General features: G+C 37.5%; 1 protein-coding gene across 7 annotated transcripts in view; it reads left to right on the forward strand.

Moving 5' to 3' along the window:
- The first annotated feature begins 24 nt into the window (after window positions 1-24).
- The window catches only part of NLGN1 (neuroligin 1), a 385816-nt gene continuing 367833 nt past the window's right edge, over window positions 25-18007 (forward strand). For all 7 annotated transcript variants that reach the window (XM_018079259.3, XM_018079260.3, XM_018079262.3 and 4 more), the window contains exon 1: window positions 25-355. The gene's annotated coding sequence lies outside the window, so the exon portion shown is untranslated. The remainder of the gene's footprint in view (window positions 356-18007) is intronic.

Raw genomic sequence — 18007 nt, forward strand, 5'->3', positions numbered from 1 at the left:
TTTTTCCTCCTCTCTTTCTCTCTGTCTCCTTCCTGCTGAGGATACGTTCTGCTTGCCAAGTTTGTAGTGACACCTCTCAGATTCCCCCGCTCCCGGTTTTTTGGATCTATTACAGTGCCCGGTTGTATATAGACATATTGTGGGGTTTTGCCTTTTTTTTTTTTTCCCCCAAGAAAATTGGGATTCTTTGGGAAGCTAATGGATACTGAGGAGGACGATCCTAAAAATCTCCTTTCGAATCTGTAAATGAGGTGTACGAAGAAATTCTTAAATTCAGCCATCAATTTAGCTCCATGTTAAGCACCTCGAAGTATTTATGATTGCAGAGCAGGTGCAAGCAAGGATTAGGAATAAGGTAAGGGAGCTATTTCTGTCTTTGAGGCAGCAGCATTTGCTCAGGGTTATCAGCAGAAGCTTCTCTCCTTTTTTTTTTTTTTTTTTTCTCCATAGAGTCTGAGCCGATTTATTTGCATTTTTTGGTGCTGTTCTCTTGTCCTTCTGAGTCTTTTCTAATATGCCTGATTGCTTTCCATCACTAAAACACACATTCCTTCTCCCTGCTTGCTCTGAATTTGGGAGTTTCTTGACTGTGCACATGTTTTGGCTGTTATTTGGTAACTGCTTAAAACCACCAATCCTCTGTTTAAAATTATTTCTTATCTTGCACTTTCACCACCCACCAGGATTCCTGAAAAAAAAAAAACAAACAACAAACCAGAACACCAAACCAATAGAACACTGCAACACAAAAGATTTTTTTTTTTTCAAATTGCCTCTAAAAAGGAGAGAGAAGTAGTTAAAATTCCCCCAGGGAAAACCGAGGGGGGGGATATAATAATCGGGTTCTTCCTCTAAAAGCAAATTAACTCCCCTCCCTCTTCCCTCCCTCTCACCAGCAGTTCCCCGGGGCTGAGCCTGATTTCTGGCTCGTGGGGTGCAAGGGGGGAGCGATTCCTAACGGGTGACTGGGAAGGGAGGGAAGGATCCCCTGCTTCCATCTGGGATGCTGCAGGCTGCTCTCCATCAGCACGCTTTACTAATTTTTGTTTTATCAGCTCCATTTAGGGATATAAATGGCACGAGCAAGGATATCAATTACCAGCTAACTGCAGCGATAGCCCGTGTTTTATGGGATTTAATGATTTCTCTTGTTTTGAAAAAGCTCTTGTGACGCTAACAATAAAGAACTCCATAAATCATCTAAATGAATTGTGTTCCAGCAAAGGCAATTTTTAGCCTTTTGCTGGGTATCTCCTCGTCCTGATAATTAATTGCACTAACGGTTGTGAACATGTTTGTGCTAATAAAGGTGCCATTACTAAGAAGTGGCTTTCTTGATATGGGCCCCTGTTTACTGAACTCCTACAGGGTGCCTTAGCTGTAGACAACTGCTGTCCTCTCCTCTGTAAATACAGGAACAGATCAGATGATTGGGAACTGAGTGTAGTGCATGAACATACCTGTGTGGTGAAGCGACACCTTCCCCAGCACTGGAAAGAGGGAAAACCCATTTAACAGGCTGCTTCAGTCACTTTTGTTGAAAGCAGGAGGTAATCATCACTTAGGCCTTCTGATTACATGTTTTGATTAAAAGACAAGCAAATGAGGTTGGTTCCTTTTTTTTTCCTTTTTTTTTTTTTATTTTATCTTGATGACTCTATCATCAGCTTTTTAAATCCTCTTAGAAATAAGCAGGAGCTGTGGAGTTCAATCCTTCAGCAGAATATAGCAGTGTTCCTGCAGTGCTGTGAGGAAAGCTCCTCTTTCATGTTATCCTTTTCTGTTGCTTTATTTCCACCTTCAGCTTTCATGATCACATTTTTTTTTGTCTGTTATTTACAGTCAAGATGTACTGAAAAGGCTGGAATAAAATAATGCTGTTCTCCTTATGGAGGGAAACGTGCTATGAGGAAAGGACTCAAGTTTGGCTGTTCTAACAGAATTGTTAAGCCACAGGGCTTACGTTTAATTGAGTTTTCTTTCCACTACCTTTGACAGTCTTTAATGTGGTTTGCAACTGGTGATGTTACACACGTATATACATGATATATTATGTATATCATCTACATGGCTCACTGTGTGTTCAGTTAGACCCTCATTTAGTGCTGCCCATAAATCATTCATTGTGAAAAAACATCAATCAGAGATTGAACAGGTGCAGGTTCAGTTCACCATACGATGGGGTCAATAGTTGCTGAACATAATACCCTTATATAGATATGCTGAGTCTCTCAGAAATGGTTACCATGGCTTTTGATTTTTCTTTTTTTTATCAGTCTGGTAAGATTGAAATTCTTGTGGCTGCTGAGTAGGCATTTGAGCAAAGTTAATAGAACCAAATCTAAGAAGTTATTTCATGAAATGTATGTAGATTTTAGTACTTTCTCTGAGCCCCTCTGAAAGGAGTGTTTTATTAGCATGAAGTATTTCAGAGATGCTGAGTTCGGTCACACTCTCCTTATTCAGGCAAAAATTTCCATAGAGTTCATGAATCTTTACATAAAGATGTATTCAATAAGAATTTCTGACTGTGCAATCAGGCAATTTAGATGGTAACTCTGATGCCAATATTTCTCATTTAAGGTTAATTCATGAGTGTTAGAAAGTTTACTGTTTATGTCCATAAGCTGGAAAGGGTCAACGAGTGTTTCCTGTTGTGTCACCAGTACAGCCCCTGTCATTCCTTCTTTGCCAAGGAACAGCTACTCAATGAGAACAGACTTGCATTTGAGCTTTTAAAATGTCTTTCCTCTGAGCATCAGGAACATTTAGAGAACTGAACTGGTGAATCACTAGGAGAGTTGTCTGTATCCTTGCTACTGTTCATTATTGCTTGTATCTTCTGTTCATTTGAGCATAATCTAGTTCTGGAATTGACAGGTCATTGCTTGAATAAATTCCTTGTTTATTTTCTTGTTTGTTTTTCTATTTGAACATGCTTCTCCCCACACACTGTAATAATGATAATTCCTTAAGCAACTGTGAGTTGCAAGCAAATGCTCAAGTTCATAGGTCAACACAGTGTTTTGTGACTGGGTGCAGTCTGTTGCTGATCAAGATGAATGGCAAATTAAATCTCCAACCATAAGTTCTGGTACAGGTACAATGCACTTCCTATTTAGATCTTGCTGTTAAATTAGCTAGAGGAGGGTTTTTTTCAGATGGTACACAGTAATACAGGACCCTTGTACATTAATCCACAGGATGGGAGCTGGTAATTTTGCAGTGGAAAACCAGAGATTGAGTTTTCCACACATGTTCATGCAGTTACTAATAGTACTGTTTGATCATGCTTCAAATTTACTTGAAATCTCATAGTGCTTTTCAGATGTGAGCAGCTACCAAAATCCCAATTATTTCTGATGGAAAGCACCTGAAGTAGGTGACTAATCTGAGATTGTGCAGTGGTTCAGTAGTCAGATTAAGTATGGGACCTGTGGCCTTTGTTGCTCAGTTCTAGGCTGTAGCCACTAGATGGGTATGAAACTTCTGCAAAAGTTGCAAATGTTACTGAGGAAGAAAAATGAATACTTAAAGAGACAAAACTATTGATATCTGGCAGAAATATGCTTCACTGAAAGAAACAGAAGTGTGGATACCAAAATTTACCTACTTTTGATAGTGGTTTTTACAAGTTCCATGAATGCTATAGGATGTCAAATGCTCATTTTATGCCTATGGAGATGCTGGGGCATCAGTTTGGCCTCAGCCAAAGATGCTCAGGTGATGACCTCTCCACTATATAGAGCAGTGGGACACTCTCAGGGATCTGCCCACTGTCAAACCCCTTCAAGCCATGTGTCCTGCTGGCTGTGTGATCCATACTGTGAGGTGCAACTCCATCTGAAAGAGCAGGAGGTGCAGAGCACCCAAGTGTGATATGTAGCCAGATTCTGTTACCTTTATGCTCTTACAATCCCAGCAGAGTCAGCAGGCTGAGCTCAGTAAAGTACACTGGAGTTGTGACCATTTCATATGGTATTTGTTTTCATTTAGAAATGCCAGAATTAATGGAAACTGCTTTCCCAAAGATTTATGTCTAGTACATTGAAACAAACTCTTTCCCAGCTGAAACACTGATGAAAGCATTTCCTCTCTTTCTCATGCCCAGTAATGTGTTGCAGTTTTTCTTTTTTTTTTCCTCTTGGGAGGTTGACTGAAGCATTCAGAGTCTTGCAGAGCTCCTCATACCTGCTCTGTCTCTTACTTTCAGCAAATTTGCATCTTCCTGAGATAGTTTGGACTGAATCAGCTTCTCAGTGCACAGAGTAAGAGCTAAGAGAAATTTCTCCTTGGCTCCATATATTGGTGGTCCAAGCTTTAAGTTGTAACATCTGTCTGTGGAAGTCCATGTGGACGAGAGGAGTAATTGCCAGAAATCTGCTGTGTCTCCAAACAGTTAAGACAATGGTTTTGCATAAATAAGAATAAGGTTTCACAAGAGACCAATTTTGGTTATGGAAGCAACCAGATTGTTGTGATACCAGATGTGAGGTTGATTTCTGCAACTTTCCAGGAAACAGCAATACTTGTGCATGAGTCTTGTGGGCTGCAGAACTTTTCTGCAAAGTCAGGGAAAAAGAAATTATCTGAAGCCTTTTAGGTTTCTAAGTATGCATCTACCTCAAGGTTTACTTCCAAAATGAAATTTTGTAGTTTTATCAATGTGAAGATAAATCCCACCATGCTCTTTATTTTTTTTTTCCCCCAAGAGAGAAAAGCACTGTGCTTCAGGAGATGAACTGTGTTTTGGGGGAAGTCTTCAGATACCTTTTTTATGTGGAGGAAGAGGCTGGACAGGTCACCTGCACAGTAGGAAGAGGAGGATGAGAAAGATGACGGGACTGAAAGTAGGGAGAATGAAGCTAGAAAGAAGACACATGTCAAAAAAGATGATACATTGAATTTTGTGATGATAAATTGCAGCTATATTGTTAATCAACTTCCTAACTTTGTATACTGTGAGAAGACTAACTTCAGATCCTGTATAGAGGGGAGAAATGCTGGGAGACAAAACACTTCTATTTGTGAATTCCAGTAAAACAATATAAACTCAACTGTAAGATGTTTTCTTGAGCCTTAGTGACAGAACTGCAATTAGCATAAAATTTCCAAGTACTGGGATAAATAAATACTGGATAGGCTTATTTATTTATTTAGGATTTGATCCATTTCCTACGAAGGGGAACTTTATTATTCAGAGGAAGGAAAAAAGGGGGATTGTGTATTGTTCCTCTGAAGTGGATGGGAGATTTTCTATCCCAGTTGCCAGAAAACAGCACAGGGGGTTTCTGAATTTTGAAACAGAAATTGGAAGTACAAAATTTGTTAATGCTTATACAGTTATTCAGCACTTAGTATGGTGGAAGTTCATTTTAAGGAAATAGCGATATACTTGCAGATATTTATTTTTGACTCGTGCCTTTTCTTTTGCTCAACAATTATTCAGAGTTGTCTTATCTGTTATTTTGATAAAGCATCACCTCTAGCTGAGGTATATTTGACTTTATTATAAAAAACCCCTAAACTCCTGAAGTCAAAAAAATTGGGACTGGATTTAATTAAGCATATTTATTGGGCAATTAAAATTAAAAGCAGATGAAGTTTTACTGAAAGACATAGCCAGGTAGAAATTTGTATTGAAATAAAATGAAAGTGAGATGGTAGTTTGAATTTTGCTTTCCCATGCTCACTCCTCACCCAGTTGCTGAGGCTCTGATGCAGCAATTAGACTGTGCCAAATTTTTGCAGCATACCCAAAATCTAGGGCCTTTGCTGCAGCTTGTCCACAAGAAAGAAACACTGGGAGCACTTTCAGTCTCATTCCTTTGCTTGGCACTTACATTAAAATGTATTCTGGTACTCAATCTATTTTGTTTTCCCATCCATAAATTGAACTACTACCCTGAGATGCTGTGAGGATTAATGAATGCTTGGACAGCTCACTGCAGATGGAAAAAATACAGTGCTGCCTCTTCAAATCATTATGTATAACCCTGCATAGTTCAAAAGTGAGGAGAATTTGTATAAAGACTCTGGTAGATGAAGCAAGAAAGTATTAAACCTCCTATTAATGGAGGATCCATAGTTCTTTCTTCATCTGACATCTATTCTTGGTTCAGTGACCAGCAGTGCAATGAACAACCCTCTTCTTGTGAGCCTTCCCTTTTGTAATGCCCTTTGAAAATGAGGAGTGTTTGACACAGGGAAATCTTGTTGGACCCCAATGGATGTTGTTCAGCTTTTGTGAAACAGCAATACTTAATTCTTTTCAAGCATGTTTCTTCCAAAATAACAAAGCATAACATAGTATCCCTATGTATATGGGTCTGACCATTCATAAAATGATTGTTTCTTTAAGAAAAGTAAAATATTTATTATAAACATATATTATAAACATACTTGTGAAAGAAATCAACATTTGTGATGAGGAGTTAGAATCCAGTTAGATTTCTAATACTTTGTTAAAAAGTGTTTAAAATTTCATTTTGTCCTTGCATATAAACATATTTCTCTGAGAATTACAACTTCCTAGATAGACAATGATATGCCTCATTTTTTACACATTTTAAAAATAGCTTTGAATAACTAGGAATATGTAATGAAAATTGTGACACACCTTTCACTGTCATAGAGCTGTGATGAAAACATCCGTGATGCCAATTATTGCAACTCTTCCCCATATTTTATATAGGGTCAAGTAACCTGAAATTCAGAGAATTTCTGTGGTACTACAGCAACTTAATTTCACAGAGAGTGAAAATTCTAGTAGAACTAAAATGTGTGCAAATGCCAAGACATGTAATTCTAAGCACAAAAAGTTGAGTTTAGTGTTAGTGCAGCAAGTTACTTGACATTTGGCTGATAATATATTTGAGCTGCAGTCTTACTTTAATTCACAAAATATATTTAAAAAATTCAAGCTGATTCTTAATCGAAGCAGGGGGTTATGTGTAAATGCTACCAATAAGTCCTGTCTTATCTTTGGCTGTAAGATACCACGTGATGATACCACAGTGAGTAGCGTGGTGCTTTCAGAGCTGTCTCTCTGAATATAATTTCACTGCTTAACTAAACCTAGTTATGAAAATAAACAATTCCACAGACTATCAAAGCCAGTTTTGCATAATGTTGAGTTTCAATAATCAGATCCTAAACTGAAATGCAGAAAGCAAGGTCTGTTAAATCTGGAGAGCCTCGTTGGTGTCAGCACCAGAGGGAGCCGCTTGCCCAGCTCTTGGCCATGTCACAGCTCAAAGGAAGGAAGGAAGAAACCAACAAAAGGGGACAAAATGGCAAAGAAAAAAAGATAACCTGATAAACACTGTCCATGCATGAAAAATAGTATTTGAAAGTTGAGGCTATGTTTGTTGTGTGGATCTTTCTGCCAAATCTGTCATTTTTCTTGCATTGGATGCTCTGAATTTATTACATTCAAATTCTAATCTAGCCATTTTTTTTTCTAGTTGTTGTCTGTGGTGTGATAAAAATAAATTCTGATTTTCAATGACAACTGTAACTTTGGATCTCTATTTATATAAATACAATATTTGCATATGTGACCCTTACATTTGTATTCTTAGTTGGTGTAGTGTGATACCTGGTAGGAATACAGATCATGCTAATTATCTTTGCTCGACTAACATCCCTCTTTTCTTTTTTTCTTAGTAATCCCCTACTTTATATGGCATTAATGTGTATTCTCTTAGAATACTGAGAACTGAAATGTGGGCAATACAATGATTCTGGACTTCATTTGTGAAGTATAATTATTTAAGTAGCTGCATACCACTGAAGTTCATAGGTAGCAAAGTTCAGGACTGAGCTGTGCAAAATGCTGTGTTTAGCCATAGTAAAAAACCTCAGAGAAAACCTCCTCCCTTCCAAACCACCTCCCAGAAGCTGGTGCAAAGTGTTGTTAATCTCTGTGCTGGTACAAAGGAGGAGAGAAAGGAAATATTGCCCTTCAAACAAAAGATGACTTAAGCATTTGCTTAACTGTAAGTTATCTGGGGTCATGGAAGCAGCCTCTGACAGAGTGAGAAATTGAACCTGAGCATCTGAAGTCCTTTTCCATCACCTTGTTCGTAAGGTGTTCCTTCTCTTATCCTTACCACAATAAAATGTGACCTCTGTATACTGAAGATAATACTTTTAAAACTAGATTTGTGAGTTCTAATACCACTGTAGTAAAATTCTTATTTACAGGCATGCACACACAGACACATACACACATAAATCCTTTCCTTTGACAGGGGATTTGCTGATAAGGCAGTATAATAGTCCTAAAATCAATTCATGTGGAGGTTCAAAGTTATTAAGCTGTAGCAATTTAAGTATATTCAATCTGTCTGCTTAAGAGATTTCCAAGGCAGGTATCTACTCACAGAGTAGGTATGTCTGCACATGCACACATGCCTTTTTAGAATGTATATATAAACATATATTTGTAAATAGTTATTTCGAAACCAAAGTTAGGAATTGACTTTAGCTGAGACTTTGTTGGAATTGAAGCAACTGAGAAATTTCAGTATTTATAGAGTCGTCTGACTTTCTTTTACTTGGTAAAAGAAATAAGAAAAGCTCAATTTATTTGCTGCTAGGGCCTGAGTGAATGGACATGCTTCATAATCTCACATTTGGACTAAATCTACTAATAAAATTCTTCTACAGTTCAATATTTTAGAAGTTATGCTGCCAAATATAAATTGCAAACTAGACTAGTTTTCAAGTTCATTCTTTGAGAAGATACAGAACAAAAGTTTGTTTCAACAATGCATTTCCCTTTTTTTTTTTTTACAACCTGAAATTTCTTCCCTATTTTAAATCATTAGAAAATATGTGTAACTGATAATTCAGTTAGTTTGACTTGCATATGAGGAATAGGGCAGCATAATGGTTTCATAATAATGTGTCAATACAACTTGTCTTGATCCTGGATAACGAATCAGCCTTGTGATCAGTAATGGAGGAACTACAGATTTCATTACCCTTTCAATCTTACTGAATTTCAAGAGCTAAAGTTTTCCCACTTAGAAACAAAAGAAAGACATGGTCTTTGACAGTCTTAAAAAAAAAAAAGGAAAAATAAAAAAGAAATCATAACATGAAAGCTGCAAATGTTGCCCTCACTTAGTACTTAAGTCTTTCAAACATACTCTTTCACTCTGTTTGCAAGTTCAGATCCCAAAAGGTTGTCAGAAATGGACCAAACAACCCAGAACAATTGAAAGACACTCCTTAGTGTGTTTTTAATGTGATTGATTTCATGTTTTTGGTCTTTGATTCAGTCTTTACTTTCTATTTGTTTCAAAGACCAAACACAAACAAACAATTCGTTATGATTTAGCTGTTTGCCTGAAGGACATTTGGATTGGAAATTCCAATAAAAAGTCTTCAGTTTTGTGTCAGGTCAAGTACAGTGTTCTTAAAGCACCATTTGAAACTGTCATACACATTGCACTTTCTCAAAGGCTTTTGCAAATATGTTTTCTAAGCGAGGCTATTTATCCAAGAACCTTCTCTCAGCCAAGCATTCAGAAAGCAGTAGCTGTTGTTTGTGTCTCGGAGGAAATTATTTATTACTAAGGCAAAATGACTCTGCACTAATGCACTTCCCTGTGCAGGGTGATATATTAAAATCTGGAGGATTTTGAAAAAAATGAGGGTGGAGTAACTGGGCAGCAGAATGGTACTTGAAATCCAGTCTGTGTAATTGTAAACTGACACACCTTGGTGGAAATGCTCGATACTTAACAGATACTTAACTTGTGGGTTTTCCCGGGGAAGATCTCTAAACTTGTTCCTTAAATTAGAGTGGTTCACCCTAATTTAAACAGGGCTGGGAATCATTTGTTATACCTACAACCAAAACAAGGCAGAGTGATTAAGCTTGTCTGAGGCTTAGCCCAAAGTCCATTGAAATCCGTGGAAAACTTCCCATTGATGTCAGTGGTCTTTGGATCACTTTTCACTAGTTCTGGCAGCGCTACATTTCCATTAAATAATGACCTAATGATGAAAAACTCTGCATCTCTGTCCGTAGTATTCCTGTTAAGAAACTTGTTCATTGCTTCCCTTTAAAAAGATATCAAGGAAAATTATATGTCAAAGGGCAAAGTGGACAGGCTTTGTCCTGTGACATGAATGAATACAAGTGACCACGTGATAGCTGAAGCAGTTAGATTAAACAAAAGAAATACCTGGAGTTTGCCACATACAGGGGTCAGCAAATCAAAATTTCAGGCCAGACTTTATTTCTTTTTTTTTTTTTTTTTTTTTTTTTTTAAAGGCTGGATGATTTTATGACCGTTAATAATATTTGTAGCTCCAGTATGCAAACCAAGATAAGAATAATCAAATCTCATGCTTCAGGGCATAAGCTAATCACCTGCTGGGTTTGGCATAATTGGTTTAGTGCATTGTACTAGGAAGGGAGGTTCACTTTCTCTGAAACTTAGCCACCCTCAGTGAAAGCATTTAAAAGGCCAGAGTTTCCTGATCCCCTTTGACAGCCCTTTTGTCCATGCAATGATGTGTAACTAAGGCCAGAGAACATTAATGTTAGAACCTCATTTTTTGATTTCCTGATTTAAAGCAGTTAGTATGACTTGCTGCATTTTATGTCACAGAGACTACATGTGCATTTAAGGGTTCCTTGATGTTTTTTGCTGATGGAAAAGATGCCAAATGATGTAAGAAACAGACTTGGTGATAAATTGCTGAATAGTGTGTGCAGACACAGACACACACATATTAATTCATGTGTTAAATTACAAAATAATCAATTTATCTATCTGTCCTGGTATCTGGACACAGATAATTGGTTTGATACTTATGAATAACTCGGAAATGTTTACAATGCTTTGCAGGCCCCAAATTAGACAAGTAATAAGTTATAATAGCTATTTGATTAACTCCTTGGCAGTAGAAGTTGGATTTACCTGATATGGGCCTGTTTCTGGCAGTGGATTCACCAGAAACCACCTGCTCGAGAGGATTAATTCTGTAATTGAATCTCTGCTGATGTTAGTGAATGTGTTTTGTTTCCTTAGCCCAGTTTGTCATGGATTCTGGCATGTGGGTATGGAGCAGGGGAGCGTAAACATTTTTCCCTTCCAATCCTTTCAAATGAAAGCTGACCATGTCTGCAGCCTGTGCTCTCTAGTGAACAAAGAACATGTTGAGACTAGTGTCTTGTTAAAGAGTAGAGTCCCATGCCCTTCAGCAAAATCAGATATAAAGCAACAGACAATGAGCTACCCTAACCAGAGTTCTCTGGGATGCTCAAAAAACCCTTAACTGATAAGATTCAATTCCACTGATTTTAGAGTAATTTCTGTTGAACTCTATTTGGTTTTTATTGTTAAATTAGATTTGGGGTTTCCCAGACAATGCAATATGTTCTTTGAAGGCAGTTTTCCCTGCAGCTCCACCAATACATTGGATGACAAACTTATATTAGGTTGGTTTATGCTCTAACACTTTGATAGGTGACAGCTTTAGCTGCTACCAGTACTACACTTCAGCTGGACCTTCCCTTCTAGCAATTTGCTATGAGCACCAACCATGTTTTTACCAATAGAAACATAAAAATTTGAGGCTGTAGTTTTCTCCTGGTTTTCAGGATTAAGAGTAAGTGGCTAAAACTTGATGTATTCATATCATTTATCCTAAAGATCAGGAGAGAGGCAGCAAGTGATACAGGAGTTCTAAGCCTCCTGAAAGCCTGATGCAGGGCAGTTTCCTTGAAAGTCTCAGGCAGCCCTGCATCATAACATATCACTCAACATGTTCTGGAGCTAATGGTAGATCTGGAGCCTCCTTAGTGCCTCAGCTGAACCTGCAATAAATCGATACTTGTCATTGGCAGGGCGTTTGAGCTCAAACAATCACAGGACTAAGGTTAAAACTTGTCTTGCAGGTTTTCTTCCTTTTGCATACAAGTCAGGATGCTGGCTGATAGAGGAATAAGAAAGAAAATATTATTTATTAAGAAAACAACAACAAAAACACAAGCAAGTTCATGGTCCGTAGGAAGTCCTTGGGTGCAGGCCTGCAGGAAAACCTCTAACACTGATGAAATATATGCAGAAGGGTTTTTTTTTTTCCAGATGAACACTTTTAATAAAACATTTTCATAATTTCCGCACTGTGGTAATCATTTTATTGCTTTTCTTTATCTGTACCTATTACTGTTCATGGAGTAGCTGCTCAGTTCTGATAACCTAGTGGAAATGCATTCCAAGTGTAACTCAACATTTGCAGAATTTCATAAAATTCTCTGAATTTCTACTTCAAAGTACACTGGCACAGTCTACTATGGCCATTAATAGACATTTTTAGGTTTAGTATTTTGATCTGGAAAGAGTTATTTCATTTCCTGGTGATTTATATGTTTCTTTTCTAAAAGAATTAAAGGGTTTCAAAGTTATCAGTCCATAATTAAGATTTTACAATTAACCCATCACTGTAGTAGCACAGTATTGGCCTATGGGAATACAGAGAAAAGCCCTGGATAAAACAATTGGCCTTGCAGAGCCAGACCCAACTGCACAGGCAAGATTTTGCTCAGCATTTCACCATGAGAAGTTGTTAGCCGATTATACATAAATAACTCTTGAAAGGGAAACCGACCCAGCACAGGAATGTGTTTATCTGTAGGCATGCTTGCACTGGTTCTTATCCAAATTTTGTCTTTATTCAGTCAACCAGTCCTTTAAACAGGGCCTTTAGTTTCAAAACTGAGACTTGGTTTGTACCCTCTCGAGGTGCAGCAGTCACAAAAGAAGGTATTGGAAATGTGTGGAAGTGATAAACATGATCCCCACTGGTCACCACTGATATATTCAGTTGTGCCCTGGGCCCTGTCTTGTGTTGAAATGAATTCATTGTGTGCATTTTCAGAAGTGAAATACTTTAAAAGTAAGTATAAATTATAAAAATAAGCTTCCACTTGAGCCTGCAGCAGGATGTTAATGATGGTAACGGTAGTTTCTTTCCTATAAGACTCAGAATAAAGTGTTTTCTTGAGCTGGCTGTTCTCAGAATATCTTTTTATAAAACCTTTTGGTCTCTGCTCAAGAGCTCTCTGTTGCCTTAGAGATACTCTTGTATATTGTGTACATGAAATAAACCTAAAGAACTGCCCAGGGATTCTGCCACAGTCTGTAAAAAACCACTCATGTCCCACCACAAATGGCTCCAGCTCCTGAAGGTTTGCCAGGCTGATCTTACCAGGCTACGTTGTAGATAAATGGAAGCATTTGTTGTATACTTTGGAGAAATTAAGAAATTAAGTAGTTATTGTGATCCAAAGGTGAATTGATGGAGATTTGCGGTCTACAGATTTTATTTTTTTTCCCCCTCAGGTTACATTTGCTTTGATTGGGTGGTAGAAATTATTTTGTACTTTTCTGTATTTTGTTACCTTGGATATAAATTTTTCATAGTTCACGCAGCCATAGAAATACCCAAAGAATAAAGACATAATCTATATATGCTACTGCCATGATGGTGGACATAATTTGTCATTTTTCTTAATTTTGTTGTTTCCACTAGAACTACTTTTAAGAAAAAAACCCACCCCTGTAATTTGTGAATAAAACCCTGCTACATTCTCTATCTGTGCAGCTTCACTGACTCTAATGGCACTGCACAAACACACATAAAAGCCACACAGTTATCACACTTATTTTAGCAGTACTCTGGTGCTTTTTCAGACTACCAGACATGATTGTATATCTTTATTGTCATGATTTGAGGATTGAAGCTCACATTAATACCCACCTTTCACCCTTAACACCTGACAGTGCTCCACAGCAGAGCACAGATTTTCTTACATTCATATTTTTCAGGTGTGAAAACTAAGTTGCAGGGAGACAGAGAAACTGCTGAAAGTCCCAGAGAGGATGTTATCTGGTGTCCCAAACAACGTATCTACATACAGGGACGCATTAAATATGGCATTAACTTCTCAACCTACACTCAGTTCAATGCAAGGCAGCTTCAGTCCAAACTGTGCCTTTTCAATAAATTAAAAGAGAAGTTGGGAAAAATACACATTTAAAGTTTTGACTTTGGCAGGAAAGCCTTGTATTCACACAGAGTTCCTCCATAAAGTATAAGCAGCAGAAATTTTGTAGAAAGAGAAATATAAATATTCTTTCCTCCTTGAAAATTTTTCAATAGGGTTCTCCCAAGAGATAATGATTTGTGTAAGATTTCTATGACCATATTACTAATAATCTAAGATTCTTAAACATTTATTAAAAATCTTCCATTGATCAAATATGGAATAAAGCTTTTTTTTTAATCAGCTATGAGAAAGGTGTTAAATCTTCCAGTGAAATTACAATAGGGCGTGATTCTACCAGGCATCATATCCCCAATCCTTGTATTTTCAGTAAATAAAGAAATTTTTACTATTTTATAGAAAACTCTGTTTAGTTTTGTAAGAAACTCTTTCTGATGTATAAAGGATTCATTGCTTATAAATATTTAAGGACTGTTTCAGCATAGGCACTTGATTCAATGGAAACACAAAGCTTTTGGCACATAATTAGTGAAGTTGTAGTCCAGGTTAGAGAAGTAGTACATGAGAGTCTAAGTATTGAACAGACAAAGCCAATCTGATTCTAATGTCAGCAGCTGTAGGAAGAATCTGTTCTTTGTTTCTCTCTGGTCTTGCATGTGTTTCTGGCTCTTTTATTCTTTTGAGTAAACAGAGTATATGAGAATCTGATTCTCCAAGTGCACATCTATAATTTAATTTTTACAAAAAATTTCCCTCTTCCTGGCTCACAGTTAAATGTGTGCATGTATGCAGAATCAAAGCTTTAGATTACAATCAGAAAGCGTAAGTAGGAGTTGGGATCTGGAATGAATTTTAATCTACTCCTTTTATTTGACCTCACATTTATTTTTAAGCACAAAAACATTTTGCACTTCAAGCAGGCTTGTACTGGAGGTATGCAACTCCTCCATTATTTCTGACTGGCCTTATTGCAGAAACTGCAGAGAATCTGTTGTTGTATGTGTATGTATGTGCTGCTATTTAACTCTAAATAAACAACTAGAAATTGGAATAAAAATAGTGATATATATAAATGTACAATCTTTGCATCCCACAGACAATACTACATACATTCTTTGTTGATTTCTGAAGGGAACTAGACCTCTAGCTCTTTTCACACTCCACTATGGAACTAACATGTCAGAGGTTTATTCAGTGTGCCATGCCTCTCAAAACAGCCCATTAACTTGAGTGCTGGTTGTATTGGAATTTCTCATCCTAGACAAGTGGTAATAGCTATTAAAAATGTTGTTGGGCCTAAGAAACACTTTTCCAAAGAAAAAAACACAGAAATCTGTCTGTCCCCTCATGTGAAGCTCTCCCTCTTGGAGTGATTTTGCAAGCCAACTGAGTTGACCCACCAACTATTTCTCTGCTTCAAAGTGAATTTCCAGAATGATAAATTTGTGCTAGTAACCTGTACAGATACGGACTTTGTCCCTACAGAGATGTGATTTTAATCTACCATTGAGAAGATATTTGCAGCCAGCTTTTGTGCAGTAGACTATTGATAGTGCCTCTTCCTTTATGCTTAGGATCCCAAGTAAGTGAGGGAAACTACAGAATTTCAATGGTCTGGCTCAGACCTCTCTGAGATGGCAAACAAACTGCACAGTGGGTGGTGTTTTCATGTATGTTGCAAATGCTACAGAGAAAAATAAATCACCACAGATACTGAGATACATATAAGTTTCAGTCTGAAACACGGACAGACTTCCAAAACTGCAGTAAAGAGCTGTCCTTTGTATTTGAAGATGTCAAGCTCCTGGAAACTTATGTGAGCTGTGGTTGTCTGGCATCAGTTACATTATGGCTGCTTCCAGACTTATCATATTTGGATAGTGTGATTGAAGCTTTAACACAGCATGCTCTGTACAACATGACAGTACCTTGGGCAGAACATGACAGATTTTAGCAAACAGATTAAAGGAAAGTTGAAGTGGTGATATTTCTGCTCTTTTCTATTATTTTTGTGCGTGCAGTCTCATACTGTCGCAACACATATGGAAATATGTTGCATATCATAATCTCTAGTGCAGAAATGAAAAGCAAGAAAATGAGTGGAGATGATTCTTTTCATCAAATGGAAATTGCTGAAAGATCTGCTGTTGATGATGGTCTAATCACTTTGTACTTTGTCCAATCAATAGTGTTGAAAAGGAACATAAATTTTGATTCAGTTTAAAAAACATTAGTTTTACAAGCTGACTGAAAAAACCCCCACATCCAGTGTACTTGGCTTGGTAAACTAAACTTCCCACTGAATGTCTTTGAATGTTGCTGTGTTTTTCAGACTTAGTTTGGAAGTGGTGTCAGAAATCCATATAAACAGAAGAAATTTGTAGTTATGGAGTTTATACCTCTAAGTCTGGGTGGTGTAAATGCTTAATATTTCAGGTGGGACTTGGTGGCAAACTTGCAGTCAGGGCTGGCTGTGTGGACACCGTGTGTATCTTCTGACAGTGCAGTATTTCTCTTCCTTAGCCACCCAATAAGAGCTGTGCAAACCATCTGGTGCAGTGTTCGTTGGAGACCTACTGCATTGGTCCACCACAGGAAGATAAATCAAGGTCAATATATCCACTGTATTCTTCACTGGAAGGTTTTGGTCCAGAGGAGCATTTTGATTTTAATGTCTTTGCTATGCAGGAATTGAACCCCCCCTAGAAACCTAGTTCATTTAATCATGGAATCATCAGGGGAGAAAGAGAAAAGCTAATGATGAGGTGATGCTGTTGCCCATACAGTGATATCCAGGACCACTTGAGGTGCCCCAGGATGTCCAAGACATTCTCCTCATGCTAGTAGGAGTGATGAAGAGTCTATGGAGGGCCACCCACCTCTGGAGTGGGAGCTGAGGGCTGGCTGGGCTGGGCCACAGCAGCTAATGCAGCACTACACACCTCTGCCTGGGCAATGGAGTCCTCTCCTGTTCCCAGTGCTACTGCCAGGGAAGAACTCTAATGTATATTACAAACCATTATAGGCAGCTGTAACCACAAACAGATGTAAAATATCTTTGCAATTTCTATTTCACAAAATAACTTTGTAAAGATTTGCACTGCTGCTAGGAGCCATTGTGAGAGTTATGTCTTTTTGAAACACAAATTTCATCCCACTGCTGTGTATAACCAAGAGCAAGACAGTGGAATTTAATATCAGGCCACCAAAAAACTATGTCTCTACAATGTCAAGGCTGCAAACAGAGAAGTCATCCACTTACAACTTGTGGTTGAAACATGGCTATCACTATAATGGGAAATGGTCAGGCATAAACCAGATCATTTACTCGTATCCCCAAGCACTTATTAATGTTAACACTATCATTCATTATTTGCCTTTTCTGTATTTAATCTCTGACCTAAAGGTAAAGTGCTCTATAATCAGAAAGTAGTTTTTTTACCTGTCTAATCCCAGCTGGTGTTTCTGAATCTACTTATACTCAATTTATAATATTTAGGTAATATTTTTTACTCATTAACAGCATAATTCTATAAACGTGTTATAATTATTAATGGCCAATTAAAGCAGATTAGGAATTTTCAAACTGAAAGGTATTAAAATAATTTATTAATATGAATATTAGATAAAATTTACCATTTTAGTCAACACTTAATTCACCTCACTACCTGATGATATTTATTTAGAGAATTTCCACTGCCCCCCAAAAAACCCTAAAGAAATAAAGGTTAACTTCACCAGGTGGGATACTCCAAGAAATTAATAAAGTGTTTTGGGTGACATGTACTTTTGATAGCTCTGTTTTAGCAATTTTCCTTAACTGCAGCAAAAGTTTTTTGCTAGTCCTGTGTAAAGGTTTGAGGTATGATGGATAACACATCAAGAATAATTAGACCATACGATGCTGTAAATCCCAACTGGAACAATGCATCTCTCCCATTAGTTGTTTCTCCTGCAAAGGGCAGTGCACAA

Source organism: Manacus vitellinus, unplaced genomic scaffold (assembly GCF_001715985.3).
Source record: "Manacus vitellinus isolate BGI_N305 unplaced genomic scaffold, ASM171598v3 scaffold_45_pilon, whole genome shotgun sequence".
In the NCBI taxonomy this organism is placed as follows: Eukaryota; Metazoa; Chordata; class Aves; order Passeriformes; family Pipridae; genus Manacus; species Manacus vitellinus.